General features: G+C 36.3%; 1 long non-coding RNA gene across 1 annotated transcript; it reads right to left on the bottom strand.

The window, feature by feature from the left end:
- Nucleotides 1-552: 552 nt before the first annotated feature.
- LOC136285992 (uncharacterized) lies at nt 553-17,572 on the bottom strand. The gene is made up of 5 exons (XR_010719657.1): nt 17,544-17,572; nt 12,544-12,705; nt 6,074-6,138; nt 1,310-1,382; nt 553-905 (listed from the first exon to the last, which is right to left on the bottom strand). It is a non-coding gene; the product is annotated as an uncharacterized lncRNA (long non-coding RNA).
- Between the last annotated feature and the right edge of the window lie 10,232 nt (nt 17,573-27,804).

Below are 27,804 nucleotides of genomic sequence, written 5' to 3'. Positions count from 1 at the left end.
GCTTGGGACCCAGTTGCTGGTGTTTTACATCTCCAGTAAATATTTTTGCTTTGAAATCAATAGGAGCTACTTCACACTTTCTAGGATCATGGAATCCACATTCCTGAATAGACTGCAGAAGATTTATCACCAGAGGCATCCTGAAAAGTACATTGTGTTTTGCTATATAAAATCTACAAAGGCAAATGCCTAGGCAAGCAAGAAAATCCATCTGGGAATTTGTCTGTGATTGTTGTTCTGCTATTATAGTTAGAAATGCTCAGTAACATGTAAAAGTCCCTGAAGTGCTACTGAAGTGACAGAGATGGTCCTGTGACATTCATGTGCAGGACAGGCTGTCAATGTGCCCTACCAAATGTCCACACCAGGACTGTCAGGGTCATAGAATACTGACAGTGAGAAAACTTGAACTTCTGCAAAGAAATTGCAGGGGTGAATGCCAAGCCCCTCATTTGGTAGAGCAACATGAAGATAGAAATGTCTAAGTAATATCACTGGGACAGGCATGAAAATCCTGGCTAGTAGACAAGTAACACACTTTTCTGACCTCAGTACTAGTTACTTTATTTTGTGAGCTAAGATATGGAAAACTTTCATTGGTAAACATCAAGCAAGTACACACATTATAAGTGTGTTAATAGAAATCACACTTCTACATGTCGTTCCTTCCCAAGTGCTTCACACTTTTAGCTTGTTTGTGATGGTTTGTTGTTTTTGGATAGAACAAGTCCTTCATGTAGAAACCCAAACACGTAATTGAAACTTGAAAGAACTAAAGGGATGACCCATATTTGAAACTGCCACTGTAACCACAGGTAGAAAAACTGTAATTACCAGGACTGAGATTGTTTTTCATTATTGCCATCATCCTAGGATTTAAGCCAGATCATTTATCAATGGTGTTCCTGCAAACAAAAGAAAAAATTCTTATTGTAGGGTGTAATCATGCACTTGACATTCAGTAATCGGGTCCTATCATTTTATAAAGTCTAGTTTTATTTGTATCATAACAGAAAAATGTTTTCTTTTTCACCTAGACACACACACTTTTTTCTAAAATCAAAAAATTATTCAAACTTTGGAAGTGTCTCGTTCTGAAGGACATTGAGATATCCTTGGAGTAATGAACACAGCAATGGCCAGGTAGCAGTTCAATAGTATGTCATATTGAAAATTATATTTTACAGTGTACATCAATGTTTACACAGATCCACACACAACCCAAAAGAGATATGTATGATGATATGAAGATATATTACACTAAATTATTTGAGTAGCTCTTCTCAGACCACCACTTTGTTGGACCCACCTTCATCCAGACACTTTGCAAGCAGTTTTGTCCTGAAGCAGGCAGTCATGAAACAATGCAGTGTGGCATTTCTCTGTAAAAGGAAGCAAAATATTTCTTCTCAATATTGAGTGGTTTGGACTCTCCCTGCATCTGGATGGTGGCTACTGGATCCCCTTCTCTGATGTGTTATTTAGTATGCATTTTGTGGCTAAGGCTTGAGCACACTGCCAGTGTAGGGTCATTCTAGTCCAAACCTTTTAATTTCCATCATGTACCCCTGTGGGCAAATGAAGTCAGGCTGACATCTTGGCATCTGGAATAGTGGACAGAAGTTATATTTTAACTGTGAATTATTTTATGTGTGGCATTGAGATAGTTTTCAGTGATGGCAGTGCAGTAAATTATTTAAACAAATAAATTAAATAAAATTAAGAAATTTGTATATATACATGAGATCAGAGTTCCAGACTAACATGTACCTACTGTACAGACACGTAGTTTTGCTCTATGATTTCTCAGTCCTTTAAACTTCCCTTGCCTTGCTTTTCATCAGGTTTCTGGGAAGGTAAATGACTATTAAGGAAAAGAGCACTATCTATTTGTTTCTTGGGGGTTTTTCTGCTATAGATTTATGCTAAGTTGAATGGTTATCAAACAGTTCCTGATTTGGCTTACTATCAAGTCCCTGATAAACTTTTACTATTCCTGTGGAAACACTGCTTTATAAACATGACTTTTCTGTTCAGTTTCTTCTTTATCAGAACACAAAATAAATATTTTTCTCTCCTTAGTGATTCTTGCACTTTCATTTCACAGCTCAAGTCTGTTTCACATATTGTGAGTATTTAGTGCCACTGAAAATACGCTTGATTTCAGCTTCCTAGGGAATGATTCAAAAGCCTAAACAGAGTTGCCTAATACCATTTAAATGCCTGAGGATATCCTGCCTGGTATCCAGCTGCAGCTTCAGCAGGGCTCTGGTCTCCCACAGACCTTGTGTTGTCTCTCTCAGGCTCATGCAGATGCTGTGAATACCTCGGGATGTTTAAAGCTGTATGGAATGACGGTGCTGAGGCACCTGCACTGCTCCTCCTCGTGCTCCCTGCTCCCTGCAAGCATTCCTGGAGCAAGCAGCACAGGTTTATGTTCATCTTTCTGTATTTCTAAATTCCCCATGTAGGGGCAAGCCATGAATGATCAGGAGCGTTTGAATAGTCATGAATATTTACATCGTTCCACCCATCGTACCATAAAGCGAGAAGCCTCATATTCTCATTTCTTAAACAATCAAAACATACTTGTAGAGCAAATTTAATGCATATATTTTTTCCGTTTGAATTCATCGTGATTAAAAGTTCATGACCTTGATTATATTATGCAATTTGAAAAATAGCCAACAATGTCCATGGTGATTAAATATTCCACTTTGTAATTATTTTGTAACTTTTGTTCTGCTCTTTGCTCACTCCAAAAATTATCATAAAATTTTGAAAGATGTCCTCAGTGCAGAATATGTCCATAAAATATTAAATATTCAATTTTCCTCTATCATGGCTTGAAAAATTCATAATTACATGATGATCCACATAATAACTCATTCTGAAAAGTCATATATGGCACTCCCCCTGTGACTGAGTTAATAATTTACTGCTGTGTGGGATTTTCACTCTGCACTGTTAGTCTTGGGAACATTTATTAAGCAAATGTTCATTTGCAAAGATCAGAATGTGAATGAAGAGGGTAAGAATTTAATGAGGAGTGACAGACAGGTGAACTGATTCCATATAGTTCTTTACTACAGGAGAAAGCAGATAGCTTTATCTTTCATAGCCCCGATAGACACATGAAATGAAATATAGAAGACAGGGGGCAAAAAGAAAAAAATGGTACTTTCCTAGAAGGGCCAATGGAAGGATAAATCAGTGGAACTCATGAATGTGATTCAGACCAGTTGTAATGGTTGATCTTATTCTGTGCCTTTGGACTTCCATAGAAGCGATATTTGGCATTTTTATTATTAAGATAATTGCACATTTTTTCAATAGACTACTTCTAGCATTAAAAAAAAAAAGCAAATCACATCTAAATTTTGGTTTTAAAACGCATTCTAGGTTATGGCTAACCTTTCTAATTTTCAATGTAAGAAGCACAAACAATATAATATGAGAACAGGTGTCACAACTTTGTCTACATTTATTTTCAGTAAATAATAGAAAGATTTTCTACACATTAACAGCATAGCTGCTTTCTGTGGTCTTTGGGTGTTGTCTCATCAAACCTAGGTTAAATAATGTTGATCCTGGGTTTTATTTGCAAAATAAATTCAAGAAAAAAAACTGAAATGTTACAGAAAGATTTTATAATCAATTCAGATTTCTGGTTTGCAAAATACTGTGCATGCTGTTCCTGATACAGGAAAAAAAAATAATACATTTATTCAAGACTTTCGAAATAATTTCTTGTTTAAAGATAGGTGAGTACAAACGTAGGTGTTTTACTGACTAAGGGACACTTCACTAAATCTGAGATAACTTGAACAATACTCAATCTATTGTCACTGGATGTGTAAGAATATAATGCACAACTATACTTCTGAAAGACGCCCAAATATAAGGTCCCAAAGGTTAAAATCTATAATATTTTTATATAAGAAAAAAAAAAAAGATTTGCCACAAAACTGCATTTTCCAGTTTACTTACTTTATTTATTTACTTTTATTCCTATATGGATTTTTTTCAGTAGACTTTTCTCCTCCATAAAAGTTTAAATTTACTAAAATATTATTGTTCCCTAGAGTCCTGAAACATCATTTTTGACAAGTGCAACATTTATTTCTAAGATCACTGCCAAGATAAAAACAACTGTCATAAAGATAAGAATTATTTTCTGGGTGTGTTATATTTCTTTTTTCAATTTTTTTTGGGACTGTGGTAAATGATTGTGTAATCGGTGATGCACAGTACATTTGAATTTTTGAAAACTGAAGTAGTACATCAAAGAAGATGTAGGGGAAAAAAAATGATCCAAAACATAATTTTTTGAAAAAAGGTGCAAAAATTAATTTTAAGAGTTACACATTTTGAAAGAGAATTTTCAGTCAGTGTCAGAATTATTTTCCTGGATATAAAGGCTTTAGCTGAGGATGTGTGATTTGTTTAGTCATTTGACTTGAATACAGCTTTTAATTTTCAAAGGTTGGTCCACAGATATGCTGGAAATGAGACAGGACTTTGGACTACATTTCTGGTGGGTAATACTGTATTCCACCTTTATTAGTGGACAGTTATCTGACAAATTCCAAAATGAACAGACATACACAGGAAAGACTTAGTTCAAAGAGTTTGAACAGGGATATCAAAAAGGGAGAACAAGGTGACACTGAGAACTGAAGGAAAAAAAATCAGATAAAATTTAATCACACAGACTAAAGATGCATAAGGAGAATTTTTCCTAAAGCTTATTCACTAAGTATGACAGAGATAGGAAAGACCTAATCACTGATTGCAAGAAAAGAAACTCATTTGACCTAAGACAGATGTATACCATTACAATCAACTGAGAGAAATAGGCAGCACTTTTATGGCATAGTCCATTTCACTCTGAAATAGAAATTTGGTAAGATTAGTGATCCCTTAGTGCCTGTTTCTTTAAATTGACCAGAACAGAACCCTATTTTGCCTACTTAGCTATATTTGTGTGAGATTAATTTCATCTGAGGGAACTATGAGCTGCAAAGATGACGTGGCCATGAAAAAAGTGCAGTCCTTAGGTATTTCTGTTGTGATATTCCTCAATACAAAATAAAAGGGGGTGTCAATGTCTTTGTACAAAAAGTAAGTTAAATTCTGTCTGCAGTAGTCTGGGCTGTTTTCATTATTCATTTTCTGGAAAGAGTAAATTCAGGCTGAAAGAGGTGTAAGAAAGAGTAGTTATGGCAAATGCATGGGGAGTCTACTTTGTATTTTGGGGTCCAGCAGAGTTTAGCAAACAGCTTTTACATGGAAGCATAACATTTCCCCAGAAATATCATCACCCTAATTTCAGCAAAGAAAAAGGGGATGAGAAGGAGCTAAGAATGACAGCCCTATTTGGGGGGAATCCCCACTCCTTGAAGTGAGGTCCTGGTGAGAGGTGACTGGTGGCAACGCCAGTTTTTTCACCTTGCTCCCAGATCCAGCTGTCATGAGAGTTGTGTCATATCGTAAGAGTAACAACATTCTTTGTTTTCCAAACCATATTACTTCCCAGCCAGAGAATCCTAACCTTTCCTGTACTGAAATCCCTCGTCTTCCAGAGCTTATCCACATTATCACCACTATGTCAAATAGCTTGTTCTGGATTTGTAATCCTAAAATATTTCATAGAGAGAGAAAAAAAAAAAAAAAACAACCAAAAACCAAAAAACAAAACATCATTCATAAAGAAAAAAAAACTGGCTGAAAAAGAATAGTGGGTGGAAGAGGTACAAAATGATTTTTGATGCCATGGGCATCTAGTAATGACACTCACTGATCCAAGAGTCCTCACCCAGATCCATTTCTTCAGTATTTGTTTTAAAATTTACTCTTACATATACATATTTTTAAGCATCACTTAAAATGAGTAAGACATTGAGGCAGACAAGGTTGTTGCAAGTATCTGGGATTCAAGAAGGTCACCAGCATTAAAAAACATATACAACTTAATTTTCTGATAACTTTGATTGGTAAATATTAAAAAAAAATAAAAGAATAAATGAGTAGCTTGAATTTTATGTAACTCATTCGAATGCTTTACACTTACTTGCTTGAGGAGACTTCTCCTTACAAAAGCTCTTCTTCAGCAAGTCCCTTCTCAGCTGTTTGCATCTAAGAAGAAGGGTAAATCTAGCTGAGTTTTGTGGTTTATGTATTTTGAAATAATTTTAGTTATTTGCACTAGATGTATTTTCAATGCAACAAATAGATTGTCCTGTACAGGGCCAGAAGTTGGATTTTGATTATCCCTTGTTGCGTCTCTCCCAGTTCAGGACATGCTATGATTTTAAAAGATGGGTTTGATCCCAAAATTTTTTCATAGATAATTTTTTTGAAGTAGACCAAGCACTCAATCTTCTTTCCTGTGCAGACTGGGAGCAGTAGGAACTGCCAGCCCCTGTGTGAGCTCTGAGCACTGTTTTCTGTGATGGGAACATCGTTCAGACCAGCTGGGCATCCTGACTCCTGAATTATACAAATTGTACTCTTCCACGGCTGATGGAAATCAGTTTTGCCACAAGGTCTGAGATTTAGCTCTACTTCTCCACTGAGTCTAGGTTTCTACATGAAGATGTTGGCCTGCCAGTTAACTTCTGGTTCCCATCGCAGCCAAAGGACATCCAGTGCTGGATTCAGTTGCCTGAACAGAGGAATTTACAGATGGGGCAATATTATCGACACCTTAATAAAGGAATAGGACCCTGTTGGGCTAAAAACACTTTAATATTCAGGTAAACATCAACTTCAAGGGCCGGGAGACTTTAGAGGAGCAAGAAGTCGGCCATAGCTCAAAGTAGTCACAAGTTTCTTTGTTACAAGGCAATATATAACATTCTAATCCAATGGAAAGTTGCCATAGAGTTTATTTTGTTTTCCTAACCTATGACCTTTACTTAATTCTGCTACACTGCCTATAATTTTATCCAATGGGCTACTAGTACACATACGCATATATGTGTGTCTTATAACATGTAAACTCTTAGCTTACTCTATAAAATTACACTACACTATAAAATTCTTCACTGTCTTACCCAATACAGTTTCTTACTTACTTAAGGCACATTCTTACTTACAGCTATAGAAACATAAGTTTATAACTTTTCTGCTTATTCTCTGTGTGCATTTATTTTTACATCAATCCAAGCTTCTTCCAAGGCTGCAAATCAAACCTTTCAGTATCTGTGGAAGTTTCTGTCTTTCCATTTCCTACAGGGCAACTACCAGGCAGGTCCATGGTAAGCTTGTAACTTTATGGATCAGCAGCTGAAGGCCATGCAATGCATACCTGCTCTGCAAAGTCCCTCTCCAGGCTTTATCAATTGCACAGATTAGATCTCCATGCTTAGCTCACATTCACCTACGCAGACTCCTAAATGCAGAGCTCTTAAATTCAACCTGAATCTTGCCCCTCAGACCTACTTCAGCTTCTTCCATATTGGCATCTAAATAAAGATATTTCAAGTTCGATTCTGCTGGCTGTGACTCAGGATACTCTATTTGGTCTTCAGATTCCACTTGGCACGTTTCAGGGTCTGCCAAAAGTTGTGTATCAGGTTTACTGTCTCATTGCAAGTGACTTAAGGTTTCATACCCCAGGCTGTGTAAAGAGGCAAAGAGTTTCTGTGAAGTGACAAGAAGTTTCTATATTAACACAATTAAACCCAGCCCTAACAATTTCTTGGTATCTATTTGAGAGGAAAGAGTGAATAAAAAGCTCTGAAGAGAGTTTAACCTGAATTTCAGGTGTCATAACAATGAAAATAAAGACTTGTAACATTTTCAAATATTTTCAATATTCTTTTTTGATTTGATTTTTTTACATCATTGCCATTAAAATAAAATGGTTCTGAGAGAAGTCAGTGTTGAATATTTTCTTTCTAGCTCGTGACTTAAATGATACACAGTGTCAGAGAACACTGTAGGCTTTGTGTTTTGTCTGTAAAAACAAAACAAAACAAAAGCCGAAATCTTCTCTAAACAGCTTTAAATTGCTCCTTTTAAAAAGGTGCTTCATTATGCCATTCATGCACTCATGTAGTACAAAAGAAAAGCAATTGGTCAGATCTCCCTAGCAGGCACGAAGCCTGTACTGCTGCTTTCATCCCACCTTATAAACGGCTTAGCACTAAGAGTTCCTGCCAGAACTTAATGCTTTGGGCTTTCTGCATGTAGTAGTCGTTGGTGCCCTGGGACCAGAGTTCAGAACATCACTACTGAGATTTAAAATCCACCAGGGTGAAAAGGGAAAAGTGAAATGTCAAGATTAGCATTTGGCAGCTCCAGTTGTTTGTTAAATGTGAGAAAGACCAGGTAGAAGTAGGAAAAATAGTCTTGCTGATTATATTGGGATATTTGTTATTTATACTGTGGCATTTTGCAATGGTATATATAAACAGAAGTTTGGTAGAGGTTTAGTGAAAGCTTTGGTTTCATCTGTTGTGCATATAAGAGTATTGGGCACTTGGACATAAGAATGAAATAAATATGTCAAAACTCATTAGAATTAAAAAACTCCAAAACACTACTGTTAATACAGTAGTAAGAGTCCTAAACTATGTATTATAAATAGGCTTGAAATGTTCATAACCTAGATAGCAGAACCGTGTGTCATATAAACTACTCTTAAGTTAGTGAAGCCACACTGAAATTTCCAAGATATTTCTCACATTAGACCTTGACAGCATCATGATCCCCTTAATGCTATAATGAAAATCAACATACAGAAATACTAAGACTATTCTGAAGTACTTCATCAAGAGATTAAATTTACAAATACATGTGAAAACTACATAGCTGAAGGGAAAATATATTCACTCTGCAGAAGAGCCCTGACCTCTGCTCTGTAGTTTGTTCCTAGAAAAAGAATCTGCTATCAGTATGGGATGTGCCAAGTCCTTAGAAAGTTTACTCAATAGTTAGCATTAATGCATGTGTAGCTTTTTCTTTGATGCAGTGTCACAAAATTTCTAGGGACTCTGACAATGATTGTGAGACTTTAAGACCAGCTTACTGAGGGACAAATATCTGTCTAATTGGCCTATGTTTATCACTGTTTTAATCTGAAAAGCTACAGACCATATGATTTAAAATTACAATCTACTTTTGAGCTCGTAATTTTTTATTTAAGAAATGAATAGGATAAAATCACCGAGGTCTTAAATTACCTTGCAAAAAATAGCTAAATAAAACATGCTATTAAATACAGTAATAAAAGAAGAAAGGAGCTCAAAAGTCATTTAGACCACATGGACACCATTAATGAAGAAGATGCACTCAAATGTTTTCAATCAGAATAAAAACATTCCATGACATGATCAAAAACTGTCAGTTCTAAGGTAAAGAAATTCTTCAAATTAGATTTCACTAAATTACTGTCTTTGGCAAAATAGATCTTGTCTTCCTTTGATCTTCTGATAATGCCAACATTTATTTTTGAGAGGTCTGGAAAGAAACCCACAGAGGATCCTCACTTGCCAAAATCAGTAACATTCATTTCCATGCCTGAGTGACAGAAATGTTGGCTAATAAGAGAAACATGCTCACTGGAGGCTGGAGGAACACTTGTTCGTGCCTAGTTCAGTGTACCAGAGTGACTGCTGAGGAATGATTCAGTCTGGTAAAACTCTTAGGTGTAGGACTGTCACACTTGTTTTCTGTATCTGCCAAATTCAGTAAGGTTCCATTATGCAAGTCTGCTCTGCCTGGGGGCTTGTCTATCTTGAACATTCAAATTTCCAAAACAATTCTATTGCTTTCTTTCATGAGTCACTATTTGTGTTCTATCTTTTCAATTTTACTTTTTGTCTCATTCTTTTTCTCCTTTTTGGCTTTGGTACATGCAGATCCAAATGTGACACAGAGCTAAATCCATGCTTTCAAATTATGAAAGGTAAGTTATGTGTTTTCACTTTGCATATGAATCATTTCTTCCTCTGTGCTAAGCATGAAATAAATTTGTTGGGGAGGGCAAAATCTCTCTCTATCTTCCACATACCTTGTCTGGTATGCTGGGATTTAGAAGTCATGAGCAGAGTTCTGTCAGGTTACCACAGGTAAAAATAAATGTGATTACATGGAAAATCTTCCTTACTATGAACATCCCAAAATAAAACTTGATAGACTTTGCAAAATCCTGAAAGCTTTCAGCCCACATGACATTTAATTCACTTGTGTATATTTTTAAACAAGCAAGCGCAAGGATGTGATCACTTACTGTATTTTCCAAGACTCATCCTGTGCATAGTGCAGCAATGTTCCATTAATGAACATCTGATTGGTACTTTTCCTTCTCCTTGTGCCACATCCACAGCTCAGAAGGTAATGTTATCTCAGAAGATAAATTTTCTTGTGGACTTTCCTATGTTTCTTATTGACACATGGACGCACACTTTGAATTTTTTTTTAATTTGTATTTGTAATATTTATCAGAATTGAGAGATGTTTTACCAGGGGAGACATGATTAAATTGTCCAGTAATTGAGGATGCCCAGGATCTTCTGTTTTAAATATTTAGCCTTTTACCATCCTGTATTTTAGAAGCACAAGGGTATTTAATTTTATCAGTGAATAATCAGACTTTATACATATCACGTTTCTTTCCTTTTCTCTTTTCCTTACACCAGAACCTTTAATGCCTTCTTCATATTTCCACCCAGACTTCAGTATCCTGTTCTCCCTCTCTTCAGTTTCTTTTCCCCGTCACTTTCCCCCATCGAGTCTAGGAGTGCTGGCTCCTTCCCAGATGCACTCCCACACTCCATTGGTTCCATTCATTCTCCCAGTTTATCAGCCTCCACCTGCCACCAGCTCTCATCCAACCTGATTACATACATTGCTTTGTTTTGACACTTTGGTTTCCTGTAAATGTTCTAGATGTTCTACCTGAACAGCCTCAGCTTCACTTGTCCAGCTCTTGAGTAAATTTGCAAAGCAACTCTATAACTTCTGCTTCCTTTTTTTGGTGTATGTTAGTACAGCCAGCTGCGCTGGTAGGAGGTCCTCAAACAAACTCTGAAGAGATCTGAGCTGGGAATTTTTACTGCAGCTTCACAAAAGTTTATAAAATGCCCAGATGGGTATAGATGCTCACGAAAAACAACCAAGAGCTCATAACCATTGCCTAAAGAATGTAACTTTCCTACCTTTGCTTTTAGAAACTCTTAAAGCCTTCAGAGAGAAAAAAAAAAAAAAAAAAAAAAAAAAAAAACAAGCAACCAGCCATCCAAAAACCAGCACAACCCAGGGCTCAGTCTAAACCCATTCATTCCTTACCAACACATTTTGCTAAACAGTGAGTGAACAGTGAAATACTCACAAATTTTGCCAAAAACAAATGAGCCTTTGCAAGAAATATGAAGTAAATTTTCCATTTTAGGGTCAACAGTCCCCGACTACAATCACTGTTAGACCCCAGATCAGGGATTAAAACCTGGAAAAACTAAGTCTGTGAGTCTAGAGTGGGAGTGTAGAATACTACAGAATAGAACAGTTAGCCTGGAATGGACTTACAGCAATCATTTGTTTCAACTGCAATTAGATTTGTTGGAGGAACTGTTGAACTGAGATCTCAAGGACAATAAGAAGATATGAGGACAATATTATCTGGTTGATTTTACTGCAGAAAAACACTGTATTCACCTCTCTTGCTGTGAACAGTCTCAGTGGGCACAGAAGTGGAATACAGGGACAACATGGCAAGGGGGAAATTATGCTAAGCTAACATCCAGAGGGACCGGCATAAAATCCCTCACACTGTGTTTGACATTGCTGGCTGTTTTGAGAGGATGAACATCAAAACAAGCCACATGAAGCGAGTAGGTCAACAACCACATAAACTCCTTTTGTTCTAAGGACTAATTGAGACCTCCAAGGAGGTCATGGTCCAGGACTGGACAATTCTGTAGTGTTCTGTTGTCTTCAGAACTCCCTTGAGCTAATCTGATTTACTCAGCCTTGGCACTGAGGCCAGGATCAGATCCCCACTGTACAACAAACAGGGCTATTAAATGATTCGTGGTTTATTGCAAGGATTCTCTTTTCAGGATTAATACTGTTAGTCATACATTTATGGCTAACAGCATACAAAACTGAACAAATCCCTTCAACATAAAAGGACAAAGCAGTTTTAGAGAGCTAGAAGCAAGTTATGATGCACAGAAAATCAATGCACACATGTTGATATAATGGGCTGATTATGGATGCTATAACAAAATGTATGTGTTGAAGAAGACAGGAAAATAATTTATGTATGTCATTGGGGAGATATATCTAGAACTTTCTAAGTGTATTTCTGCTATATTTTTCCAGAGAGAGATTTTATTAGTCGCAGTCAAATTTATTATGTAGACAAGATAAAACAGTTTCTGACACAATCTGTATTTGATTCAATTTTCACACACTATTAATTTTTTTTTGTTTTGTTTTGCTCTGGGGTTTTGAAAAATTGGTTCCAATTGAGACATGAATTCTAAATATTTAGTTTTTAAAAGAAATTCTAAAGTTTTTGGGTTTTGTTACCTGTACAAAAAGGTAAAGTTTCTGGCTTTTGTGGAGTTGGCACTGTCTTCTGCATTCACATGGTTGCAGCTGTAGATCATTGTTTCTGAGAAATCTCCCAGAGCATATAAGTGGAACTCCTTATCCTTTCTTTTTCCTGGCAAACAACACGTCTTCACATTTCTGAAATGATTGATGCAGAGATTAGCCTCATTTAGCAAAAAAACACCAATTATAAATTATTTCTTGAGCTTCAAAGGAAGGAGGAGTTCTGCAGGGAAAAAAAAAAAGTAATAAGAGTAAATAATTGTAAACAAATCACTGATAATGCAAATCTCTCTACTTAATGATTTGTTAGTATGTTTCTCTATATGTTGAGTTCCAAACAGGCAGAAAGGAATTCAGTGTCAGGCAGCCTGGTTAAATACTTGAGGTCAGAAAACATATATACAAGTGCTAAAGATCCTAGGTGCAATGCACAAACAGTAAAATTTATACCTGTGGTGGAAATGTGAGATACGTGTAAATTGAATACTAATGTGTATAAACCCTATATTTACACAGATGCATATGCATCTGTGTAACAGCATATATATATATATATATATATATATATATATATATATATTCACATACATGTAAATGCTTCACCAAAGATTTTATATTGAATAACACCACAAAATAAGCTGTGTTTCCAAAAGGAAAATATTTTGTAAGATATGTAAACTGCAGTGAAGGCTGCATTGAAGTACTCAAAAATTATTTGGTTAAAGGGTAAATACACCTTGTACCTCATAATGAAAATCTTATAGGTAGGGGTGGAGATTAACACTGCAGGCTGTCTGCAGAATATTAATAAAATTCAATATAGTTTCTAAAAGGTATAATTCATATTTTGTGGAAATGAGTCTCTTTTCTAATAAAATTCTTCTGTCCTTCATTCTGTTCATATAATTTTTCTATAAATCATCCTGTAGGAATTTTTTCTAAATATTCATCTCAGAGAGAACCTATTTAAATAAGCCCTCTTAGCAAGGTATTTCAGAATTAAAATTACACCATGAGCAATACTTTATCCAATATGCTTCCTTCTATAGAATTTTTTGCGACTAAACCAATATTTTGCAGAATTACATTATGTTAAAATAGCTGATCTGAGGTGACGCTCCTAGTCTATAAACACTATGTAAAAAAAATCAACAAATTACCTTTAACCATTTTAATTTAACTGGTCTCTGAACCTGTGCAAAAGTAGCTGATTTTCTTTCCACATCTACATATATAGTGATAAAAAACCTAAGGGCATTGCACACAATGAAAGAATAAGAAAGGAGAAAATGCTCCTGGTTATTCTTTATTTTCTTGGATTTGCAGTAAACTAGAGTCTTATTCTTTTTGTAGTTTTGTAGAAATAAAGTCTGTGACATCCCTGGAATTCTTGGGGATGTTTGATCAAAGAAATGGGTAAATTGTATTTTCAGAGTGTAAGGCTGGAACCAAAACATAAGAGAAAACCTGGTACTACATGCTAGATGGTGAAATCTTATATTCCAGTTCTGAGCCCTATTGCATAGTCACTTCTCAATTCTAAGGTTAGGTATTTACTTGAAGTGGGAGAGGGCTTGCATGTGCTTTTCTGAATTCGGATTCACTGAAAAAGCAAATAAATGTCATTGAAAGACGGAAAACAAGAGGCAAAAGGAGGTTAAAATTTCAGAAATTGGGTCAAATTTTCTTTTATTCTTAAAGTTCATACTTCCACAATGTGAAAAAGAAGTGCACAAAAGGAAAGGAAAAGATTGTATTTCTTGGAAAAAAGGGCAGTTTTTCCCCCACCATGCATAAATCCTACCAGAGAATGTTTTTGCTGCTAAGTTTCCAGGAAACATGGAAATGGAATAGAGTAACACTCTATATGCAACACTTGGTGCTTTCTAACAAGAGACTTAAACTTGTGTGGAAACTGAGTGATGCATAAGAGCAGACAAACAAATGTTTCACTACACAGCCTGCAGCACAGACCAACATTTCTGCTGAAGTTAGATATTTGGTCAATAATGATGTTATTATGAGGCAATATACCGCGTTTATATGGCATTTAATAACACAGCAATATATAGTGGTGTATAATGACACAAAAATATTACTTCTAAACATTTTGCCAAATACAAACAGCTTGCTACAGTCAATTCTACACCCTATGAGGCCAAATACACAACTATTCCCATACCTAGTGCCTGTAAGAACAGCCAATAAAGGAAGAAATGTGAGAGTGGCTGTGTGCCAAATCCAAATTCAGCTACTTCTAACATAAGCTCCCATGCTCACTACTACTACTTGTAGAATTGTCCCCAGCTTATTGGCCTGTAGGTTTAAGGCAAAGAACAGTAGCACATGATGGGCCTTCCAGGATTTATTTAGTCAGAAGAGGTCTACATGTGAGTTATTGTTTTAGGATGTCTTTAAAACTAATGAAAAGCAGAAAAATCTACCAGGAGATTAACTTAATTAAAAGTGAACTTTTCAAATATCCCAACTGGCCCTCCATGAGGAATGTGATAAAAGAGGTAACTGCTGACTTTATACTGCCAGATAACAATTCTGTGAAGGAGCATGAGCAGTATGTCTGGAGGAGAAAATTAATAAGTTTACAAAGTTGTATTTGATGGATGGAGGAGAGCACCTGAACCCCCAGAATTCACATCAAACTGAGGGTGTTTTTTTTTTTATTTTTACTGTGCAAAGTCGAAATATTTTTGATATCCAATTACCTCCTGAGCAGTGTTACTTTCTGGACAGTGTTTCTTCCAGAAACATCTCCTCCTGTCAGATTTTGGGATGTAAACCTATTGATGCCTTTGACTTTGACCTAATCCTCTGTCACTTGCATTATGACATTGAGCAAACAGGTGTGGACCACATTTTTTCTCACTACCTTTCCTTATTTTATTGACTTTTATTGCCATTATCTCATCTTTTCTAAATAGTAATTTACATATTTACACCTTTTTTTTCCCCAAGTTCTTATCACTAAAAGGTCTTTTTCTGAACCTTTCCTAAGGTCCTACCTTCTGCTGCTTCCATAAACTTCCTGTCTACACCGGACTGGTAGATTTGACCAAGGACTTATGGAATGCCCATGCAGGAATTGGGAGGTTAGATAAGTTACATAGGAGCACCTCAAATGACAGTAGATGTCCTTGTTTAAGCAGCTGAACCTGAAGTACAGAGGTTAAAAGCAGCTGCCATCTCATAGGAACCTATCTATCTATATTTTAGATGTCAAAAATACATCTCACATGTCTGCATAGTCCTGGCAGATGTAAGAATCTTTGCAGAAAGTGTGTACTCCTCTGAGCAGCAGCTTGAGGTTAAGGTGGAAAATACTGAGTCAGTGTATTGACAACTAAATTGAGCCCAGAATCCTATGCCCTAATTTAAAATCAGGTAAATTGTTAGTATTTTAATTTATTCAATTTAATTTACGTTTTTCTCTATGTGCTTTTCTCCTCAGCATAGGATTCTGCTAATATTTTTCGACCAGAAAAGTTAATCTTCTGCTTCCTTCTCTTCATGACTATAAATGCAAGAAACTGACCATAAAATCTTTATGAGAAATTGATCAAAATATAGTGAAGATCACAGTGGATAAAGTTAGGGGGTTTTGTGGGAAGCATGAAATGCCTTAATAATTACTTCAAACAGTATCTTATAATACTCAACTTGCACTGTCTAGATGAAGAATTTGGACACACAGGTATTTCATTCTATTATTAATGTTCTTTCAGTGTCCAGTGGCAGCTTGGTCTTGAAGGTTTTTATTTCAGTTTTTTTTCCATGTTTATTGTAAGAAAAAAAATATGGCTTTGATATACGTAATCTGGAAGGAAATATTTCTTCTGGGACCTATTTTAGCAGTCCATTTAGATTAAAAACTTCTTAGTGATTCAATATTCTTTTCTTTTAATATGCAATGTATCATTCAGGTGTTTTGACTGGACTAGAACTTTAGATTTGGCAAGTTCTGGATTTTTTTGTAGACTGCTCCTGTTAGCTGTATCATTTCAGTTTAAATAGTAATTTGATTGTTAGTTCAAAGTTATTCTCTTATTCCTTAGTGGGTAGTGAGAAAAGAAATTGAATTTTGAAATTTGTATTAACATTTTTCATTTGTAATCCATAATGATTTAGAGAGTCCTATAAAAAGCTGCACACTCTAATTTTCTTTTGGACTCCTATTTACATCATGTAACATTCACCATGATCACTCAGAGAATAGTATTTTGCTTGTAGCAAATTCTATGCCTTTGGATATTTTCCTTTCTGGAAGACCCCTTAATAAGGCATTCAGTGTATGATGGAATACTTCAGGAGCTGATTAGCTTATATTCCAAAAGGCAACTGTAAAAAGGGAGCATTAGTTTTTCCTGTGCCTGTGGAAAATTGCCAAATCCTACCACCATGTCCAACTTCCCAAAGAAAGTAAACCTTAACAACTCAGCCATTATTCTGTCTTTACAAGGAAGGTGCAACATTTCAACTTTACACTTTCCTTTGGGGATACATTATGGGTAAAAAAGGAAAATTATCTGAGAAAGATGCTATAGAAATAATTAGGAAAATTATCTGAGAAAGTTGTTAAAGAAATATTTCAATCCCTTGGCTTTTTTTTTTTTTTTTTTTTTTTTTGGCTTGGCTTGGCTGTGTTCAGAACAATCAAAAAAATTATAAATGCAGACATTTCCCTGAAATGCCTGTGTTGGGAGTACTGATGTTTGCTTGGGCTTTTCTCTGTAGTCTGTATGCATGAAGACCATGCAATTTAATTAACTAATCCACCTTTTGAGATTTGTGGTTCAACTTCATAAGAAGCTGTTTGGTTTTAATTCCTCCTAGCCCTTAGCTATTCTTTGTGTCAGACTTCCACCTTCTCAAGAGTACTCTTTATTCAACAGGATAAGTTACAACAGCTGAAACACAGTCATGTGTCACCACCTCACTTGCACCTCAGTCAGACTTACCTTTGCCACAATTGTCATGTCATACCTCCAACTACAGGGGTGCAGTGGCATAAATACCCTAAGGGAGCTAAAATGCCGCCAGCAGATCAAGTTTATGCACCTGAATCCACCTGTGTTGAGTCTACCTGTAAGCTTTTCAATACAAGGCACTTCCCCCAAAGTAACTGTGAGTGTTCTCCAACAGTTATAGCAGTCATCCTGACTTCATGCAATTTTCTGCTTGTTTGGCACACTCTATATTTATTCACATTTTTGGTTTGTCCCTTTCTCTAAGAACAGTCTGGGGATCATACCACATGCCATATCTATTATCCCCTACCTGATCTCTGTTCTATGGCTTTGGTCTCATAATTTCTATCATTTTTTTGCCATCACACTTGATTCTTTGTAGATTTTACCATCAATGGCATTGCTGTTTCACATGTCTGATCACACAAATGCCACAGTTGATATTGCATGGGTTTTTGGAGCAATTTTCATTGCACCATTTTTGTTCTGGTCTGAGCAGAACATTTTATTTTATGAATATACATAGGAAGATCAGCCTTCTTACAGTTTTGAAAAGTACTTGGAGGAACAGAGCCCAGAGCACTCTGGAGAAGAATTTTTTTTTTTTTAAACAATATGCACTCAAAGTATTTTCCCTTTTACTTTAAATGACCTAAGAGGTAAGCCGCTAGTGCAAAACACCTTCTACAATTTAAAATTGGAGATAGGTGCTCCTAGAGGACAGCTTGTTTTGAGCAGCTGCACCTCAATTCAGTTGCCCAGGTGAAAATCAGATTCCATGGGGTGCTCACCAGGCCTCCAGGTAGCATTTCAAAAGGACTGGTACCTCCCTTATCTCCTATTTTACCAACCTGGTGCAGGTGACTCGGTGTATTAGAGCATTTCAAACATGGATTGGATGTGTTGGTAGCCTTGTTGTGCCATCTGTGTCTACTTCGGGGTAAGTTCACCCCTGAAAGTATCAATTACTCTCTGTTTACTATAAGAAGGCCTAAATAATCGCATCAAGTCTTTGAAATGGTACAATCTAGTTGAGCTGATATGTGCTTTTAACTAGTGGCATAAATAAGCACGAGACTTCAAGGCAGACATAATTTTTTGAATAAGGATTAGAATTATTTTACAGACTTTAAACCACACGTGACTCTCGGAACGGATTAAAGCCTTTTTGTTGTAGTATCTGAGCATTAGGCACTGGATGTTAGAGAAGCATGCCTCTGAGGAGTTGTGGTCAGTCTCTAGCTGTCCAAAACAGCTTACCAATTTCTCTGGCAATTGTGGGAATTTTTTTCCTGCAGCTCAAGATAGAATTGGTTTGTGATGCAACGTATAAATAATTTTTTCTTTCTGAGACTCATAAATAAAGGGACCAAAGAAATCCCAACAAAACAAGAAAGGGTGGGGTGGGAGTGCTTGCTTAGGTTGGTGTTTTCTTTCCTTATGTTCTATGATTTTCTAGCTTCTAGATGTCCAGAAAAGCTTAGTGTGTCCTGTTCAATCAACCTACATGCAAAAGTCCTTTCAGAACCTTTGTTCCTATTTTTACTGCTGGAGCTGAGAGGTGCAGTTCCCCTTTAAACTTCAACTACTTGCTAATGCAGGGGGTAGCTGGTTTTTGGTTTTGGGTTTGTTTTTTTTTTTTTTTTACTATATCTATCTAAATCTGGGCTGCCTAGAACTTAGGGGATGTTAAACTTCCTAAACCTATTGTTTCAGTATTTCAGTAAGATTTCCCTCTTCACCAGGCTTCCCCTAAATCATATGTAATCCTTATTCAGTGTCATTTTCTCTCAGGAAAAAAAATCCAAATATTCTTTTCTAGCAGGGAGCACATTAACCTTTTGAAACAGAACTAGAAACTTGAATTAAATAGGAAGATATTTACCAGCTTAGCATTTTACATGTTCCCTATGATATTTATGTAATTGATATTCAACTTTTTTTACTAATTTTGTAACCACTATTTTGCATGGTTTCTTTTATCTCACTGGCATCCCTTACACACTGATAGATTTTCATTTTCCTCTGATTTCACTGCCGTTTAATGTTCACTTTATATTTTGACGTGCTTGCTCTGGATTTCTTTCTGCAAAACCTTCCCTCTTTTACTCTTTATCATTAGCAAAATACAAAATGCTGTAAGTGTTATTCCTATTTTTATATTAAGCATGAATAAGTGTTAGATTCACATCATGAAAGACATAAACTACAGTTATATAGTCTCTATCAAGGAACACATTAGAATAGAACGAAAACAATCCAGCGCTGTTTGCTGTCTACTTCATAGGCATATATTTAATTAAGTTATGGTGCTCCTAAAATTCAAAAAGCTTAATCTTTTTCTGTCCTTAAATTAAACTCTCTGTGTTCCACAATGACCAAAACAAATAATCTATGACCTACAAACAAGACACTTGCATTCCCTGAAGATTTACTTCATCTTCTCCTCTAGGTTATACATCTTTGAACCTCTCTTTTCTATAACGACCTTCTGGTACTCATTAGCATGCTGATTACCATTAACACAGCTATAATCAAGCAATTTTCTTGGTGTATGTCGGGGAGAAATGCTCATCAGAAGGCAGCCAAGGGACAAAATTAACTGCATAAATCTACAGCACAAACTGGATCTCATCCAACTTTACATGAGTCTTCCTCCTTCTGCTGGGTGTGACATCACTTTCTTGCTCCCTGCTGATGGCCTAATAAGTATCCCCAGGTTCCACACTATTTAATTTACCCCTTCTCTCAATTTTACAGTTCCAGTGATAGCTGACCACCTTGCAGTATTTTCTCTTAATATGTGTTTGCCTTCATTTTTTTCTTCTGTCTCTTCTAATTAGTCATCCAGCTACAGGTACACTTATTAAAAACATTATACAAATGTATGTTTATGCATTTGTTTACCTGTGCATCACTTCTTTTAGCTTCTGTAAAATAATTTACAGGGCAATGGAGCTAGATATTTTCTATGAAGGAACATATTTACAGAATTAAGATTTTGACTTAGATATGCCTGTTCTGATTATAAAATATTGTTCCATATAAGGGGTGGCAGATATTGAACTGAGTACATTGCATACTTTGAATGAAAAGGCTTTCCTAGAAAAAAGCTAAGACAGCTTTAGAACTTCAAAATTACACAAGAAAACATAAAATCTGTTCAGTTTTGTCACAGAGTGGTAAGGTAGACAGAGGAAGGAGATGATTCAGGCAGTAAAACTTATTTAATTCAGTCAAAGACGCTTTTTCTTTTTCTTAATTATTGTTATAAATAACAGTAAACCTGTACAGTTCTATATTCACACAGATCTTACTTTAATTCAATTATTCTGGACTAGTCTAATTTGGAATGAGAGACTTTATTTCTCAAAGAGGAAACATAAAAGTAGAAAAAAATGGCTTTGGATATAAGAAGAGATATTCAAAGAGTGAAAAATTGGGTCGAGAAAAATTGTAACTGGCAAATGAGGAGGTAAACAAGAAGAAGGAGGGGAAGAAGAAGTGAATCAAGAAAAGACCTGAAGATGTGTAAATCAGATGGGAAGGAGGAGAAAACAAGAAGTAAGGATTCTACTGAATGGTACCAAGGTCCTGGTACCATCTGTGTTCAGAGAGAGGAAGTTTCTGAAAGACTCAGTCTTTCTTGTAAACCTTAGGCTCAGTATTCCTGAGGCAGAGATAGAAAAGTCCTCATCCTGTCAGTGAATAAAAGATTTGAAAAGAGCATTCATCTGCATCTGGAAACAAGTCGTTTCCCAAGCCTCCTGACTGAAATACGGCCAGAGTGAACAGTGTGGAAGAAAGAAGTCAGTAAGGAAGAGTGTGTGAAAAGCACCAAGGAGCTTCATCCCTTACCCTTCTGGACAGCACATCCCTCCTCTGCAATCTGACAGTCTCACGGGTGGCACTGCACTCCCATATCTTTTTGGGAAAAGAGAGAGGGTAGGTGGAAGGCAAGGAGGAGAAAGCAAAGCCTTACTTCAGCAGTGCAGCAGTATCATCTCGTGATAAGTCTCTGTTGCCTCCTGCTCTGTGTCTTTTGCATCATGACACTCTTGCGGTATTAATGTAACTCTTGTGAGTGGTGACCATAATTCATGCAAATTTAATAGACTCCTCAGTGCAGGTTCAGTTATAAGAGCACCAATCTCGACAGAGGTTTGCTCAACCTGTTCTTAAAAACTTCCATTGATGGAGCTATTGTGGCCTCCCCAAGCAACTCAATCTACCGCTTTACTGCTAGAAATGTTTCCCAGATGTCTAACTGGAATCTCATTAATTTAAGCCCATTAATCCTGACCTCTTTCAACATCTTTATGTAGTTTAAAAATATTACTGTGTGTCTCCTGCTTTTTCTTTCTATTTCACCATTCAGTTTTCCCACATGTTGCTACTCATCTAGCTAAAATATCGACAGTTAAGGGGGAAAATAGGATAAAAAAAAAAAAAAAAAAAAAAAAAAAAAAAGTGAAATTTTGTGGAATTAATTCTGTCCTGTGAATTGTGGAAGCATAAGATAGCCACTGCAAAGCAGAGGAGTGGACATCTTTAGAAAGGTCAGAGAAATAACCAAATGAGAATAAGAAGAACAGTGGATAAGCATGGAAACTGGTCAGAATCGTCAATGTGGAAGAAGTGTGGGAACATAGAAATGGTGTCAGAAATTACCTATGAGTCAGAGATATACAGTCAAAGGAACACACGGACTTTCACCTGGTTTCCTTAAGAAATTATCGTCACCCTCCCCTAAACATGAGGGGTGTGAACGTCCACTGGCTCTGTACGTCTGCAGCAGAAACATCTGTATCCACCTTAGTCATGGTGGGCTCTTGCAGCTAATGGAAAATTACTTGGTTTAGCATTTGATTTCTCTCCCCTATCTCTGTGGCCTACTTTGTAATGGCATAAATCATTGTCTCCTTAGAAACACCCCTTCCTTTTCAGGAACAGAAAAAGAGGTCAGACAACAAACTCCAGCCTGTGGATGTCTGGAGCAGTTCAGGTTATGTGAATTCCCTGTAAACTGTACGTTTAGGCTGCACCAGTCCATTTTCTGCCCAGGCAAAGTCAGAAGAAAGTTTTGACTCTTACACTGTATTTAAACTTTTGCTCTGTTCATCACTGTGTTGGAGGAATCACCCTTAAATTTAATACACATGAGACAAAAAAATCTTCAGTGTTAGTTTTGCAGCTCTTTGAGACATGTTAATATAAGAAAAGTATCAATAGAGTGATGACCATCTCTTTGGGAATGAGGGCAATTGGCTTTGTCATCATTTACAGTTTATATAATGTTAATCATACTTGTACTTACTAGCATTTTATTAAAACCATCGTTTTAAAAAATTTTTATATAAGAAGGAAATATCTTATTTAGCTCTCTTCAAAGATGTCTAGAGAGATATCGAATTTTTCTTTCCCTAGTAATTACTAAAAAAAAATTTTTCACCATCTAACAAAATTATCTGTTTACCTACACCTCTTTTGATTAATGTTGATTTCAGGAGTTTTACTTGAATAGAAAGTTGATACCAGTTTATCTTTTTACTTGATGTAAATTCTGCTGATTATAAAGAACTCATTTGCTGTAAAAACATAGGCATGAAAAGATACTATAATTTAAAGGATGGGGAAAGGGAGAAGGGCAGATGGGAAATATAAAACAGAAATAAAAGCAGAAATATGAGAATACTTTTGAAAAATATTAAAAACATGTCATGCTTAACAAGAAGTATGAATAGCTCTGACTGATGGTAATCAGTAGGTAACACGTTCCCTTGTTGTTGCTAATAACACTGACAAAGGAAAAAAAAATGTTCAGTAAACTCCATGAAAAATCAGAAATCAATATCATTTTAAGTTACCTAGACATGAAAGACCTCCAAGCACTTTCTAAACACAGAATGGGGAAACAGGAGGAGGATGCTGTGGTGAAAAATTGTGCACCATGCTGCCAGTCAGATGACATGATAACAGAGTAATTTTTTATTATAGCTTGTATGTGATTTGTGCATAAATATAAATCACATGAAAGTATGTGGTATGTAAAGCTCAGGTGAGCTTACATCTATCGTAAAGGTTGTAAAAATTGGTTCCCCAGGATTCTTGCTGTACACCTGGCTGTGGAGCACTGCTGTGTATCAAGAGGAAGCCTAAGGATCTACAGCAGCCTTGACTGCACCTTTTCTTCCAAGGGATGGAAATTCAACACAAGGCTGGGCCAGCACATAGAAAGTGACCGTAAGGGATTTATGGAAACTAAAATGTACTATAGCCTGAACCACATCCTTCACTATGGAACTCATTTGTCTTTCTGCTGAAGTGATAAAACTGAGGCAAAGGAGAAATCTTTGCTCTCCAATTTGCATTCTTAACATGGAGCTCTGGATTCTGAGGTGCTATCTGTTCCCTGATTTTAGATAGCTAGATCAAACACTGTGAAATGGAGGGGGGATATCACAAGTTCAGGGGCACACTGAGCATTAGGATCAAAAGGAAAAGAGGAAAATGCAGTCATACTTTACTTTTACAATAACAAAAACAAACACTAGTGCACATGTGGTAATAGAGAGAAAAAGGCACTGCTAATGGCAATCAGCTTGTCCTACTGGTCCAAAGAATCCTAATTACTACACGTGGAAAAAGCTGTACAGTACTCTGGAGGACCCAGTCACAGCAAACTCAGCAAAAGCATCTGCAGAGCAAATGCTGGCAGCTTTTCTGTTGGAGCCTGTGCTGAGTGTGGCTGGGGATACACTGGATGCAGTATTAGCAGCACTGGAAGACAAATAAAGGCTTGTGTGCCTGGTCTCAGAAGTGGTGTGTGATGCACAAAAGCCTGCAGATGCTGCTGAAGTTTCTGAGACACTAAGTGTGCTTCTGGTTTGACTATAAAATTTATCTGAGCGACTAAAGTCTGTTGCCTGGGCATGGCTGCACCTCCAGGTATCATAAAGACATTGAGACATCACCAGCTGAGTTTCCTCTGCTTAGGTCCCACACTGAGCTTAACATATTGGATACTGGATCACATCTGATCTGTTGCAACACTGAAATCCATAGACATTGTCTTTCATGAAAAGTAATTTATCCCTTAAATTAATTAATTAGTTCTTATGGTACTTGTTCAAAAACTAGGAGATCATGATTTAACCTGTTTGGCTTTATGGCATGCAGCCTCACACCCTGTATGTCTGAGGTGTAGGTGGGTCAGATGCACTGTTGAACCTGTTCTGCTCTGCAGGAAAGTGTTCAGTGTTTTCTAGAAAAGCAGTAAAAGGAGAGGAGAAAGAAACCAAGTTGTGAGAGCAGGATACCATTGCCTAAGCATTCTCCCTGGTATTACTTCATCCTCCTGGAGGATGCATTTCATATGAGATGTCACTCCTGTTCTCTTTCTCCCAGACAGAGTTACCACACTGGGCAAACTGAGGTGCTTCTGGCATGAGTAACTTCTCATCTCTGAGCCTGTTCCTGGGCTTATTCTGATGTTCTTATTAGATATTTCTATTCAAGAGATCATTGCTGAAGAAACAAATCACTTTCAGTAGTAAATTAATAAAGTAGATCTAAGGGTCCTTGCTTTTGTCTTGCCCCTTATTGCCATCTGGAATATGGTATCATATGCATGACAGCAGCTGCCCTGACCAGTAGCGGAGTACAGGTGGATTATGATGCAGAAGCAAAATGTTCTTCAGCCTCTAGTACTCCTCCTGCAAGCCCTCCCCAAGCTGCATCTCAGCCTGCCCAGTCCCATCTCCATACTATAAATCCAGATACTCATTCCAAGGTAAATAGACCCCTGAAGTGCTGTCTTTAGTGCTTTAGTTTCCTTCACCTCATGTTGACCTCACCAAGTGAGGACTTCTGTGTCCTGATGAATTGTCAATGTACAGTGACGCAAGTCAGCATTTCCTCAAAGGAATATGAGTCTTGTGCTTCGTTATCATACATATGAATCCTACATTCTCTCTCCCTCTCTTCCCCATTCCTTTTCTGCTCAGAAAAAGAAAATCTTAGCTTTTTTATTATCATTCTGAAGAAGACATAGATATTTAAAATCTCATAATTTATTAAAAATGTGTTTATTTTTCTTCAAATCTGATAGGAAATTCTATCTCAGATGAGGACTGCATACAGCACTGGGAAGCCTATGTATGTATATTATATATATATATTTATTTTACAGTTGAAGATGAATACTAAAATCAGACATCCATGCTGGAAATGAGTCGCAATTTTAAATACAGATAAGTTAGTTTTTCTCCATAAATTTATGTTTGTTTACTAGTATCAAAGTATTAGGTGCTTTTGAGATATATTAACTCCAAAGTACAGATTATCACTGTATGCAAGTAAAAATAATTTGATATGAGCTGAATGTACAGGAAAATTTAGAAACTGAAAGAACTGGATAAGGAATGTAAAAGGTCACAATGAGAAACTGTGGTAAGTAGAATTACATATTACAAAAAGCAATTTTTGAAGTGAACCAACAAAAGAAATCCTAACAAAAGTACTTGATTGGTACTATACATTGTGAGTAGTGACACAGAAAAGGCAGAAATATTCAACAAGCCTTTTTATAGATGAGAAAAAAACAGGTGATAGAGCCTCTTTAGGGCATGATGAAACACCTTCAAATGCTAAAGCAAGTCAGTTAAAACACAGATAGCAGTATTACTCAACAATAAATCAACAGATGACTGGAATGCAAAAAATAGAATACTTCTAAAAGAGCATCTCCCTGAGCCGTTGGTGCTTTCTTTTCAATAGCTCTTAAACCGGAGATCAAAATTCATGGATGAAAAGCTAAAATAAAAGTCTAAGATAATAATAGACTTATTGTTCTGTGCAAGGATTATATTCAACTTCATTAAAAAAGAGTTAAAGCACAATAATGCAATTAATGCAAATCAATATGGGCTCTTGGAAATTTGGTCTTTATTCTGTAATGTGATTAGAAGTTTAGCTGCTAAAGGTAATTGGGTGAATATAATACACTAAAATTCCTGTGAGACATTTGACTTGGTGACTTGTGACATTTTGATTATGAAATTAGAACAATATCTTCTATAGCACCATTTAAATAGATTAAAACAGTTTAATTGATAGTTCTCCAGATGTAATTGTAAATGACTAATCATTGTTGAACGGATGCATTTTTAGCTAAATTCCAGTGGGTTTATTTCTACTTAACATTTTTATCAGTGACTTGGAATAAAATATTAAATAATCACTAATAAAGTTTTCAGATGACATAAAGATGGAAGGAGCAGCCAATAATGAAGAGAAAAGATCATTGATGCAGAGTGATATGAATCCCTTCTGGTCTCAGCCTTACTGTAAAAAAACTGCATGTATTTGAGCACAAGGGTTCAGAGAAAACAGCTAAGTTTGGATTACAATGTCCATATTACAACCCCATATCACAATGGGGTTAATTAATGACTGGAGCATGGTTTGTATCTGATGTTATATGGAAGGAAAACAGTTCAAATGACCCTGTTATAAAGGAGTAGGTTCAGACGAGCACCTTGTCAAGCTCACCATGCAACATGCAAGATTTGGTTATCTTTGATAAGGCACCCAGAACAATCATTCTGGTCATGACAAGCATACTAAAAGATCCTTGGTTGGACCCGGGTCTCTCCTGTCAGGAGCAAGTAGCAGAATTTTTCCATCTCCTGTGATTACATATATGACACTGAAATGCATTTTCTCCTAAAACACATCACTTCTGTAATTTTTCTGAGGTTAAAAAGGAGAGACAGAGAAGCTGATCTGCTCAGTTATCATGCTTACTAGGTCAACATACAGGAGTTACTTTGATCTTGGCTCATGCAAGATATCAGGAAAAAGAAGCCTCCTATTAAAATTTCATGTCTTATAATTAATGATCCCTTTCATAAAATTGCCTCTAATATCTTTGAATCTTAGACAGACTGAGTCTACCTGGAGGGAGAATTTTCTTTGCAGAGATGCATGAAGATCATAAATTGCCCTGTTTTAGTAATTTATTGGGTCTTCAAGGGGCTAAAACTTCCTTTTTCTAAAGAGGAGAATTCAAAAGAAATTTCCTGCTGTAATGAATTTAAGTATGAAAACATTAAAGATCTGCAACAGAATCAAGTATTTTACATACAACATCTCACAAAGAAATTTTGGATCTAAGGAAGTTTGTTGTAATATATATTGTTTAGGATGACAAAAAAAAAAAAAAAAAGATATAACGTTTTCAGTATCAGAA

Source organism: Chamaea fasciata, unplaced genomic scaffold (assembly GCF_029207755.1).
Source record: "Chamaea fasciata isolate MVZ Bird 193981 ecotype frontalis unplaced genomic scaffold, bChaFas1.0.hap1 SCAF_2, whole genome shotgun sequence".
In the NCBI taxonomy this organism is placed as follows: Eukaryota; Metazoa; Chordata; class Aves; order Passeriformes; family Sylviidae; genus Chamaea; species Chamaea fasciata.
The sequence above is the reverse complement of the archived record's forward strand: the minus strand, read 5'-3'. Positions and strand labels throughout refer to the sequence as shown.